Here is a 13458-nt window from a genome sequence, read left to right as displayed (position 1 = left end):
TGCTATGAGAATTTTGGAAACTGTAAATTGGAAAATATGATGTATGATTAGAAAACATTTGAAGTTGCAAAGCATTTCTCAGGAAAAGATGGAAATCAATTCCTCAGAAAAACTCAGACGAAGAAGGTTTGAAATCTCGAGAAAGTTTATAAAGATTTGGAAAATCTTGAAGAAGTGAGAATCGCGAGAAAATCTTGAGAAAGTTTATAAAAACTTAAAAAAAAAATCCTGAAGAAATGAGAATCTGGAGAAAATCTTGAGAAAGTTTATAAAATTCTGGAAAATCATGAAGAAATGAGAATCTTAGAAAAATCTTGAGAAAGTTTATAAAATTCTGGAAAATCATGAAGAAATGAGAATCTTAGAAAAAATGGAAGGAATTCTTGAGAAAGGATGAATACTTGAAAGGAAAGCACTTCTCAGGAAAACTCGGACTTTGAGAATTTTCTTAAGAAAAGGATAGAAAATTTATAGGAAAGATTCATTGGAGAAGGAAATTTAGAACTTAGGAAATTGAAATCCTGAGAATCTGGTTTTTTTGAAATATCTGAAAATCAATTTGGATTTTTGAGAAAATGAGAAATTCCTTTGAAAAGAATCTTAAGGAAATAACTTTTTAAGGAAAATCACAGAAAAATATTTGATTTGGAAAATCCAACTCTGAATATCATCATAGTTTCTTGAGAAAATCGATTCCATGAAGTGAAAATCTTTTGAGAAAATCACGAGAAAAACAAATGATGCAGATGATGTGAATGAATGAATGCACTTTTGAAAAGATTTCTGAAAATTTTATTGGAAAAATGTGGATTAAGCCAAAGTAAATCCTTCATATATTCTGACTGTGGCCATGAATATGTTCAGAACTTATTTGAGTTAATTCACAATATTTTGAAAACATTGGAAATATGAGGTGCATTTTCAAGATAGCCTAAGAATGTAGGCTCAGTGTGACTGATAGAGAGATGATGGATCTGGGTTTTGTCCATATTCCGACTAGGGCCGTAAATATGGACTCCACCGAGTTCATCAACTCTCTAAGAGTTGGTGCACGTGCCATTCGTGTTCATCCACAGTGAACTTTGAAAATTTGAGATATATGCATCATAGAATCAGGATATTACTGAAATCAAACTATATGAGATGCGGCCTAATCTAAGCAGTAAAAGTAAATCTTATTCCAAGGTTTACAATTGGATTGTTACATTGCATAACATAAAATAAAAGAAAATGGAAATGGAGCCAAGAAATCAACATCTTCTAGAATTTTCTGCAAAAATGAGAGTTAGTACAAAATAACCAAGGAAATGGACATATATACTATATGTAACAAGGATATGCAAGTAAATGTAGAAATACTTGAATTTATGATGAATGATATATGATAATGAAAATATATTCACAAAAAAAGTAAAAGAAAAGAAAATATATGTGATAATAAGTGTACATGAAGGGATATATATATATATAAGTGCATATATACATATATATATACATATATATATCCATATATACATATACACGTATACATATAGGTAAATATACAATATATATATACATATATATAGATATATATGCATATAATGAGAAAATATATATGTTTAATGGAAATTTTACATAATGGGTAAAATCAGAAAATATGGATATACACAGTTTCTGTAGGTAACTTTACATAGCCGTATTTCCTAAATTAAAAGATATATTTCAACAAAAATGGGTATAGAGCTTCTCTATATATCAATAAAGAAGCGTGCAAAAGTTGGTTGGGAGATCACGATTGGATATAGAGATATCCGTTCATGAATATGGCCAAATATCAAGACTGCACACTTGCAGCAGAAAATGAATATGTGCAGAAAATGGGTTGTAGAAGCATCATGGGTTATTTCAAGGATATCATGAAAAGGATATGGAAAGATTGGTGAAAAGATGAAAATGTCATGCAAAATGATGAAACAATATATATAATTGGTGCTGCAAATGGGGTGATATAGCAAACAAGAATTTAGCACTAAGCTAAGCAAAATTTCATAAAACCAAGGGTGATGTTCCAGCCATAGCTTCATAAAACAGGGATTTCAACAGCAAGCTAGACAAAATCTCATAAACCGAATGATGGTGTTCCAGCCATAACAGCATAAAACCAGAATCTTGAACATCAAATGATGATATTACAACCCATAGCTTCATAAAACAGAATTTTGAGCATCCAGCTCATAAATCAAATGATGATATTCCAGCCCATCTTCATAAAACAGAAATTATAGCATCAAATGATGAAGTTCCAGCCATAACTTCATAAAACAGAATTTTGAGCATCAAATGATGATATTACAGCCCATAGCTTCATAAAACAGAATTTTGAGCATCCAGCTCATAAATCAAATGATGAAGTTCCAGCCATAACTTCATAAAACCAGAATCTTGAACATCAAATAATGATATTACAGCCCATAGCTTCATAAAACAGAATTTTGAGCATCCAGCTCATAAATCAAATGATGATATTCCAAAATAACTTCATAAAACGAGAATTTTACCATCAAGCTCAACAAAATTTCATAAATCAAATGATGAAGTTTCATCCCTAACTTCATAAAACAAAAATTTGAACATCAAGCTCATAAATCAAATGATGAAGTTCCAGCCATAACTTCATAAAACCAGAATTTTGAACATCAAGCTCCTAAATCAAATGATGAAGTTCCAGCCATAACCTCATAAAGACAGAAATTTGAACATCAATCTCATGAATCAAATGATGAAGTTCCAGCATAACTTCATAAAACAGAAATTTATCATCAATCTCATGAATTGAAATGATGATATTCCAGCCCATAACTTCATAAAAACAGAAATTTACCCTCAAGCTAAGCAACATTTCATAAATCAAATGATGAAGTTCCAGCTATAACTTCATAAAACCAGAATTTTACCCTCAAGCTAAGCAAAGTTTCATCAATCAAATGATGAAGTTCCTGCTGCTTGTGGACTGCAAATGGGCTTCCTGCTGCAAGTGGAGGTGTGGCTGGGCTGAAGGCAAAGTGGAAGATGGGTAGCAGCCGGCTAGAAGCTGAAGAAGTTGAAGACCACGTTGGATGGTGTCTCTTGTTGGTGAGCTGAAGAAGGTGAAGGATGTTGGGGAACAAGCCTGCTGGACTGAAGACAAGGGAGAACGGCTTCTTGGATCCTCTGCACCAACTTGACACGGTAGACAGCAAGAAGGGGCGTTCTGTGCTGTAGCTGGACTGAAGAAGGGGAAGACCACGTAGGCTGGGCTGTAGTGGCTGAAGGAGAGGTCTAGATAGCAAATGGCTGAAGAAGAGGGTTTGCTGCTGGACATCTACTGGTGGGATAAAGAAGGTGGGATAGGCAGCCTCACGCTTGATTGGAAGACCCCTTTTGCTGGTGGGCTGAAGACACGGTGGATGATGGGCTTCCTGCTATGGCTGGAATGAAGGAAGATGTTGGCTGGCTGGAATGAAGATGATAGGTTGGAGTGGATGGGTTGAAGTGAATGGGTTGAAGAAAGGGGCAAAACGTTGGCTGAAGAATGGTTTGGAGTGGATGGGTTGAAGAAAGGGACAAAACGTTGGTTGAAGAATAAAGAAAAAGGCTCCCCACCCTATGCTTCCTCTGCTGCTGGAAAGAAAACTCCTGCAAAAATCCCAAGAAGACCAAGAATCACGATCTTTTTCTCCCCCTTGTGAATCCTCTCTGCGATAAGCACAAAAAACCTCAATCGGCCCCCCTTTCAATCGGCTCTCTCTCCTTCAATCGACCCTCCCCTTTTTTATCCGTAGCCTCTCTCCTTTAAAACCTTCCTTTCCTCTCAAAAGAAACGCAGCCCCCCCCCCATTCATGAGGTGTCGTTACTTTATTTTTAATTTTTTTTTCAAAATAGCCGTTTCAAAGGGGGGCGCATTCCCTGTTTTTCAAATTTTGGTTTTTTTTTCCTAAGTTTTAGGTAAAAATGAAATTTTTTACTTTAGGAAATTCGGCTGTGCCATTAAGGCTGCCTCTTTCTAAATTTTTTTTTTATTATTTAAACAAATAAAAAGAAAATAAAATAAAAAGTGAGAATTGAAATAAATGAGAGGCTTTTATGGAAATGCCACCTCAACCCACTTTTAAAATCTTTTTGGGAAAATAAAGTTTTATTTTGTTTTGTAAAATCTTTTATTTTCAAATGGGGTGCCACATGTGTTTGGGCCCGCTAACTAAACAAAATAAATAAATAAATATTGAGAAAAATTCGCAAATTGGTATGAACTTCGGGTGGGTCCCGCTTGAGAAGAAACAACTTACCTGCGAGTCTGAGTATGATGCTAGTTCAAAGGTGGGTCCCGCTCCATTTATTTGAAAATACGAGATAAAACATTATTTATTTTCAAGAATTTGGGAAAAATTGGGTTTTCAGGACAAAAATATGGATAAATGTAAAAAATTTTGTAAAGAGATTTAAAATCTTTTGCAAAAAGTTTTGAGATAAAATCTTTAAAATCAATATCCAAATATCCAGATTGTTTTCTTGAGGAACATTTTTGTAATTCAAAGTCCTGGGGGTAAAATGGGAAAGATTGGCAATTTTAAAATCCCAGGGTTTTAAAAATCAATTTTGAAAAGTTTAAAAATAAAATCTGGATTGACAATTTGGAAAATCAAGAGTTCTGGATCTCAAACTGACATGCTATGCAGTGAAATGATGCAATGCTATGCACAGACATGTTCTATGCAATGTCACTCTGAGCTCGAACTTGGAAATTCTAACTTTTTGTCCAGAAAGATGATTTTGAAATTTTGCAATTTGAAGATGTCTCTGAACCTAAATATGGAAATTTTGAGGCTCAAGAATGAAATTTTGGACTTTCTGCAAGGTTCAATCTCAGAAAATGACCATTTTGCCCTTTATTGCTTTCGGAGAACTGAAATGTGCCGATTGAGGGCGATGTCAAGAAGGTGAGTGAAAATTTGGGGTGTTTACACCTGTAAATTTTGGATATTATTAATAAATAAATAATTCATCTTTATCTTTGAGTTAAAAATGTGTTTCTATCGTTTAAATCTCATTTATTGGTGTTTAAATACTCAATTACTCATTTCTGGCTAACAAGGGTAAAATTAGTATTTTTATAACTATTTCAGATATTTAACAATCAATTATATTACTTCTGATAAAAAACATGTTTTTAAGAGTTTTGTAAAATATTGGTGTGATATCATTGAATTTTGGAATTTACTAGATAAATTTAGCAAGTTAAAAATCTTAATTTTTAACCCAAGGGTATTTTGGTTTTTTTAATGAAAAGTACTATTTAAAATATTTAATCTATGTTTTGTAGTAACCAAATTTTATGAGATCGAGATATTGGTATATGCAGCATTTTTTGTTCAACAGTTAATATTTTTTGGTGGTTCACCCTGTCTTTCTGGATTTTTAGAGATTTCATACTTTTAGAGCTTTTGACAGTTTTGATCGCGCACCAAGTATTCGGTGCATCGTTACTTGAGCAATCTTTGCGGTTTTGAAACTCTTCGGTCTTTTGGGTTTGGATTTGTTGTTCTTCATATTATTAAAGTAAGTTTCCTTAACTGAACTTGTAGAGAACATGTATAGGCACTAATTGAGTAAGCATGATGTTGTTGTGCTTCACTGAATTGCAAATACAAGTTATGCATACACACCGCAACATAGTTGTGGATATCTAGGGGTGTTATGGTTGCCTATATGTTTAATTGATTTGAGTGCAGGATATACTAAAAACGTGATACTTACGCTAAGTATCAAAACAACTATAAGTCAATGTGTATTGAATGTAATGCAATGCGAAATACAAATTGGGTAAATACTCGTAGTAAGTACGCGGTGCAAATGCATCACCCAATAAATTTATTTTTATTGTATGCAACACTTTTCTGCTCATACACACAACTTGTGGATATCTAGGACTGTTATGATTGTAGTTCGGAGATCATGCTGGGCATGATTTGAATGTATAAGAATAGAAGTGGTTTTCTTATCGTAGTTCGGAGATCATGCTCATCATGATTTTAGATAGCGGAATATAGAGTGTGTTTATTGCAGGTACATGTTTGAGCATGAATTTGTGTGAATAAATATTGCATAAATTGATGTGTTTGACATGATCATATTGAATGCTAGTGTGAAATAATAATTGTGTAATCATACAAGAAAGCATGAGCGATAGAATCATGTTCATGATAGGATTATGCAGATACCATTATGTATGGACTGATATGTCCTGTTCTCTCATGAACGAACCATGATTTGTGTGAATGCTATTAATATATATATATATATATATATATATATATATATATATATATATATATATATATATATATATATATATATATATATATATATATATAGACACATTGTGCATGAAATGCTTGCTTTGCATATTGATTCATGTGGTGAAACAATGCATATATGACTTTAATCTTTTGTGCATAACTCAAACTACGTAAGAGTTACGTATGTTGAGGTTTAGTTGCTTCGTATTCTGAAATATGCATGTTCACGTATGCATGCATAGAACTTATGTTTTGTTTACGTATGCTTTGAGGTTTAATTTATAAAATGCAATGTTCCTTGTGGCGATGATATGATGTGTAGGATAATATGCTTATGTATGATATGATTTAAATGCCACGTGATATGAAATTATGAATGCATGTTATAAATGTTTTCAATAGTAAACTATAATTCATGGAGCCTTATTAGTTAAATGTGTGAGTCTATGATTTAAGTGCCATATGAAGTAATGTATGATGTGATGCATATTGATTGTATATATGTTTGTGCCCGTATTAGTGGCTAATTATATTAATGCATATATCATAATAGTTTTCATTGGATATGATACATGTTGAGGAACTGTTCCTAAAGGATTCTCTGTGAGGGTGTGCATGACCAAATCAGGTAATTCAGCTAAAGCGATAAGTCTCTATAAGGAAGTGTATTGTCCAAGAGCGGGTAGCCCATGAAGACGGTATATTCATGTGAGGAAGTGCATTGTCCAAGACCATGCAGACCATCTATCTAGGGCGGTAACTCCTTGCGAGGTTATACATTTCTCAGACCAGGTGATCCGACATGAATCTTGTGAATATTTATATGATTAAATAAAATATTATGATGAATTATGATAATCTTCTGAGTTGATCGAGATAGCCAGATATGAATCTATATATTTAGCTTTTTTGTTGTAGCATGATTATATACTAAACTCAGACGTGAGAATCAGGTCCTTATCGATTTTAGATCTTGATATGAGATTATGATTGTGACGCTTATGTTAGGTTATAGATGAATGACGCATTATGCCTACAAATGATTAGTTTTGACTTATTAGGTAAATGATACATCATGTTTACATAGTTTTATTGCAAATGAATGCATTATAATTGTCTGAGTGAATATATCATACCTATGTATCATGATTGATGTATATCATGAATATCTAATGAAATTACTTAGAAAGTATGTGTGTGTGTGTGTTTGACATTGGATGGTCAAATATGATTTGACCTATTATTTATAAGAATTATGAATGTATATAAAAATGATGCAATGACCTGAATGTCTTAAATGCATATATATATTCAAGCGGTGACTTGTATGTCTTGAATGCATATGAATTATGCTTTATGATGTGAGTTCATGTTGAATGAAATATTAAGTGAGAATGTTTTTAAATGCCTTATGTTTAAATGCTTGAATAGATGACTTATAGGATGTTGTCTCATTGTCTGTCACTTGATGATTGATGAATAATATATCATGTTTTTACCTTTGGATGCTTGATATGTTTTCTTTAAGTTTGAGTTTGGGTTGCTCTACCCCACTTTAGCGAGTCTAACCTCATTTTATGGGGGACAATTCATGCAGGTAAAGTATAACGAGTAGTTGGAGCGAAGGACTGGTCGAGCTGCATCCTCGAGGGTCCACTCTTACTTTGTGATCTTGATAGACATGATCTTTTTGTTTTAAGTACTTGATCATGTAGATACTAAACTATTGTTTTTATACTCTGATTTGAAATGAAATTAAAACTCTTCATATTTCAGTCGTATATTATACGTGGTTTGAAATGTGTATATCTCGTACATTTTGATTTGATTGTTATCTTTAGTGTAACCCCACCCAAAGTCTTAACCGTTTTTTAAAATCGCTTCTGCATTATAAGATCTGATTTACTTATATTTATAAAAAAAATGGTCTCAAAATTTTAATATTTGAACAATAATTAAGGTTATAATTTTGGGGGCGTTACACCCCCCCCCTCCCGGCAACAAAAAAAAAACAATAATTGTGGTGTTGGGTTCCATGAGCTAATATTTCGAGTTGCACTTAGTGAATGGCCTGACAAAGTTTTGAATTTGATGTGAGTATGGCTGGTAAACGAGCCGAACAAAATGAACAGAGGGTGTTCAAGCTCAACTCATTTTTTGTGTTGAGCTGAACCGAGCTTGAGCTCATGAAAATCCCAGACTAAACGAGCATGAGCTACCTCTTATATATATATATATATATATATATATATATATATATATATATATATATATATATATATATATATATATATATATATATATATATATTTAAAATTGACAGCAATAGAATTTAGATCCTAAACCTAGTAACTTGAGTTCAAACTCATTTAGGCTTTGTTTGGGAACTAGTGTTGGAGGGATTTGCAAGGAGTCCATGGAAGTACAAATACTGGATTTCAAAGGAGTTGTAGACTCCTTCTATTGTTTAGAAGCATAACTCCTTCAAGGATTCAAGCCTTAAACTCCTCCTGATTCCTTACCATGTTTGAAGTATGTAGTATAGAATTTGAGTAGCAAAGAATGTGAAGCAAAGTTAAATATGATTTAAAAGCATACATGACATTTAAATTGAACTCAAACACTCTCTCTTCAACTCAACAACATAGACCAGTGTTATAATAATATACAGTCAGTAGTATGACACACCCTTGCATCTATCATAAAGAAAATTGGTTATGTCTGCATGTATCCATCAATCAAAAACAACAATTAAGTTTTAAACATTTCCTTTAGAATTCATCTCTCGTCAAATAATTGGACATATCTTGCTTCATTTGTAGATAAGCAAACAACAATTGCTTTGCACAAGCCTAGGATTATCTCTAGTAGAACTACTCTTTCAGAATATTTGTACAACAAAGCATCAACATACCGACCAGTATGGTACAAAGAAGATCAACATAAGCCAATACAAAAATTATCACAAAACAAAAGCTACATGTATCCCGAACTATTATAACATCTACAAAATACTGACATTTCTAAGAACATGATCATATAGACACATAGACAACACTAAAGTATATTTTATCTCTTTTTTTCCTTAATTTTTTTGGTTTCTTTTATGTATTATCTTATCTCTCTTTCTCTCTCCATTATTTTGAAGAACAAAAGCTTATACAGGACTCTACACATCTTTGCAGCTTTGAGACTGCAGATGGAGGTACAAAAGCGGCTCCATGTTGGTGATGGCCATGGTCCCAAATATCACTCGAAAAATTCAATATCAAGAAAACAAAACTGCGTAACAATCCAATTATTGAAAAGCAACTTATGGAATTGAGAACCTGCACACTCACACATTTTTCGTGAGTTGTAAGGAGATATATTAAAGATTTACTTATCACATTTGTCACAGAGGATAAGACATCACATTTGTTACAGAGGACGTTTGGCTAGGATTTACGGTAGTCGTGTACATGATTTTAGGAGGGTTGTTATAGGATTACATTAAGAAGGTTAAACAAAGTTGTATTTGTCGATTTTAGAGGGTGGAGAATCTTCAACTATTAAGTGGATAGAGATCAACCCGTATTTGTGGCTGGCAAATTCTGAAGGCCGAGTAACCGCTGAGAGTTACTATTTACCTTAACACACACCTGCAAGCTCAGTGGGGGGGCACGCATGTTGAGCTTGTCATAGAATTCATGAAACTTGATCGCAGGTAGCGACTTGGTGAGCCCATCAGCAAGCTGATTCTCAGAGAAAATGAACTGAATTTGGAGATTGCTAGTGCGTATGTGATCTCGAACAAAGTGAAAATCAATCTCTATGTGTTTTGTGTGAGCATGAAACACAGGATTGACCGCTAAGAATAATGCCCCAATATTATCACACCATAAAATAGGTGGTATATGCAGGTGAATACCAAATCAACACTAATTTGGGTATGTAAATAGTTGATTTCAATGTCCTCGAAATGAGGAACATCAAGGTCAACTCCAATTTAATAGATGAGTCATTGATTGGCCGAAATTTTTGTCAAAACAATAATAACATATGATACTATTGGTCCAATCCAATGAGATTAGATCTAATCCAAAATCTATAATCTAAAATAATTTGTTTTTTTGTTTAGTTCACATATTTTAACTTTTCAATTATTTTTTAAATAATCTTCATAACTTGAGATAAAGGTTCATAATTAATCGAAATCAAGAAAATAAAAAAAAATCAAGAAAATCAAGAATTCATTATTATAGTCATGAATACACCAATAATTCATCATTTATTCATTTTAATTATCAAAAAAAATCTTGGGTTTTATACATGCACCCATTTAAAGCCCTAATAGTTATCCATAATGGGTTGCATGCACCCATTCACCATCTCAACGTGCCAAAGATGTTGAGGCTAGTTGTTAAGGCTAGGTATCTCTCTCCAAAAAGGTTAAAAATGACCTTTGACCGCCTTGATCAACCACCAAAATGGTTAGAAAAAAAATAAAAGTTATTTAGAGATTTTATGAGGTACAAAATTATTGAAAAAGACTAATGAAAAAATTGGTCAAAGTCAAGACCAAGTCCAGTCCCATTTGAGTTGAGTTGTGTTGAATACGAGTCCAAAGCCAAAGCTAATTCTAAAGTCTAAAGTTCAAAGTTCAATTGACAATCCCCCAAAGGTTCTTGCCCTCTAAGACAACTTTATACATTTTAAACCCAATGTGTTTCTAAAAAATATTCAATGTGGGACTACACATATTTTAAATAGTAAACTTTTCCTCCAAAATCTATTTCTCAAAAACAAGGCAAAAAGAGGGTTATTTGGCCAGAGCTTGGTTCAAAAGGCTGTAAATTTTGAGCCAAACAAAAATAGTTTCTTCGTCCTATATGAAAAAAGTGCTCCCCAACTGTTAAAATTTCCTTTGCCAAAATGATACAACTAGGACTATTGTTGGATTTTTTTTCTTTTTATGGAAGTTATGTCATGTCTCTTTGTATATGATTTTGAATAAAATATTATACAAAAATGGTGCATCTCATGTCCTTGTGACTTAGGTTGGAAGTCTAGACACTAGCCCATGCCAACTTCTAGCTTACCTAACAACAGTTAGACTGTCGTGTTAGCCAAGCCTCTTCCTCGATGCTCACTCCTTAGCGCTCTATTGTTCATAGTGACAAATCTCGCAAGAATTATGAAAATCTCATGAAAATATTACGTGAAATTACCAAAAAATTAAAAACTGTAATTTCTCATGATATTTTAAATTTCTCAAGTTTTTGTCAAAAACATAAATATCTCATTTTAAATGTGATATTTATGGTTTTATCGGTTATTTACCTTAAAAAATCATGTTTTTTATTTTTAAATACTATTTATTTATATTTTCTTATATTTAATTTTTAGATTATAATTTATTTTTTATTGTTGAAATTTTGCTAAAAATATGATATTTAAAAAAAAGAATTCTCGTATTTTTTTGGCTGCGGATATTTTGTTTTTTTTTTTAACTTTTGTCACTATGCTATTATCAATTGATTTATATTCAAGCATAGAAAGCTAGAGAAATGATAATGTGAGCTAGTACTTATAGTAACAATTTTGTAACTAAACAAGTAGAGAAAAAACTTATTCGGTTGGGCATTGTGGATCCTCAAATTTTGAAAACAAAAAAGATGGCTTTATTCGAAAAATATTTGGTTTCAAAAAATTGGATCTGAATATTAGAAACATGAGATGCGGGTTTTGCTCTTCAAGTTGCATGTTTTTCTTCTTTCGTCGAGTAGGGATCAACCGCACTAGGAGCTTAAAATCTTCAACAACAGGTTTTTAGCTTACGAGTAGTCGTACGTCATACGCGGATCCTAAGAAAAGGTGGGGTTGATGGTGCAGAGCAACACCAACAGTACTCAAAAAAGTATAAAAACATGACAAATATGATATTTGTTAAAAAAAATCATACTTTTATGATAAAATAGATAAAATAAATACAATAAAAAGTATAGAAAATTTGAATCTTACCTCGAGCTTAGGTAGCCCTTTCCTATGACAATGATGAAAGCAGTAAAACTCAAGCAACACTTCGGCTAGGCAAGGGCTTTAAGAAGCTAGGTGAGACAGGAGATCTAGACCTAGAGCAGGCTCAGGCTCAGGTTGGTTCAGTAGGGCTGTCACATGTATAGAGTTTGGGTGACGGGTTCTAGGATTGTAGGTGCAACTGAGTTTATTTACTTAGATTCTAGATGCTAAACTAGGTAGAGGGATTTCTTATTTATAGATTTTAAGATGAGTATGAATCTTAATTATAAGGATCTAAGATTCAAAGATCTAGATTCGGCTCCTGATGACATGACACGACCTTGTTAGTAGGAGGTTTGAATGTCTCTTTCTAATTGATTCTTGTTCCTAGGTTGAATTCTATTCATTGGAGTTGGCTAACTTATGGGCTAAACAACTTAAAACTAAGTTTAATGAATTTAAGATGAAAGCTATCCCTAAGAGATTAGAAGGCTTATTTGGAGAACGCTTGTATGCAACTTTTAGGGTTTTCTAAGAAGATAAGAATCTAGAGACATGAATGAAGCTTCTAGAAGTTTATTAAGGATTGGTTATAGGAATTTTGAATCTTTATATTTTAAATTGGGTCATACTTCAGATCGATTATAACAGGCTAACTCATTTTAACCATAACTTTTTATCTAGATGTTACATCGAGGCACGATTTAGTGCATTGAAAAGTTAACATTCTCTAATTTAATTTATCTTTTAAGCAAAAACCAAATACTAATATTTTAGTGGTCAAAATTTTATTAAAAGTGAACCTTACTCGAAAAATAATTTTTTTACCGAACAAGTCACATTGTTTTGGTTATAAATTTTTACTTTGATGTCGGATTGACGTGATTTTTATTACACTGAAAGTTAAGATCGTTTAGTTTAACTGATCTTTTAGACAAAAACCTTAAGAACGACATTTTAAAAGTAAAAAATAAAGTTAAAATTATAATAACTCTCTAAGTGAATTAAAAGCACTAGATTTTGACATATGAGTCTTGACATAAAATTACTTGGTCAGCAATCAAGGTTTTTACATGTAAAATGTGCAAATGAATCAGGTTAGATCCCAATTTTAACATAAGTAGGATATAAATCTGTTAT

The sequence above is a fragment of the Nuphar pumila genome, chromosome 3 (assembly GCF_984573655.1).
Source record: "Nuphar pumila chromosome 3, dmNupPumi1.hap1.1, whole genome shotgun sequence".
Lineage (NCBI taxonomy): Eukaryota > Viridiplantae > Streptophyta > Magnoliopsida > Nymphaeales > Nymphaeaceae > Nuphar > Nuphar pumila.
This window is presented reverse-complemented; position numbering follows the sequence as displayed.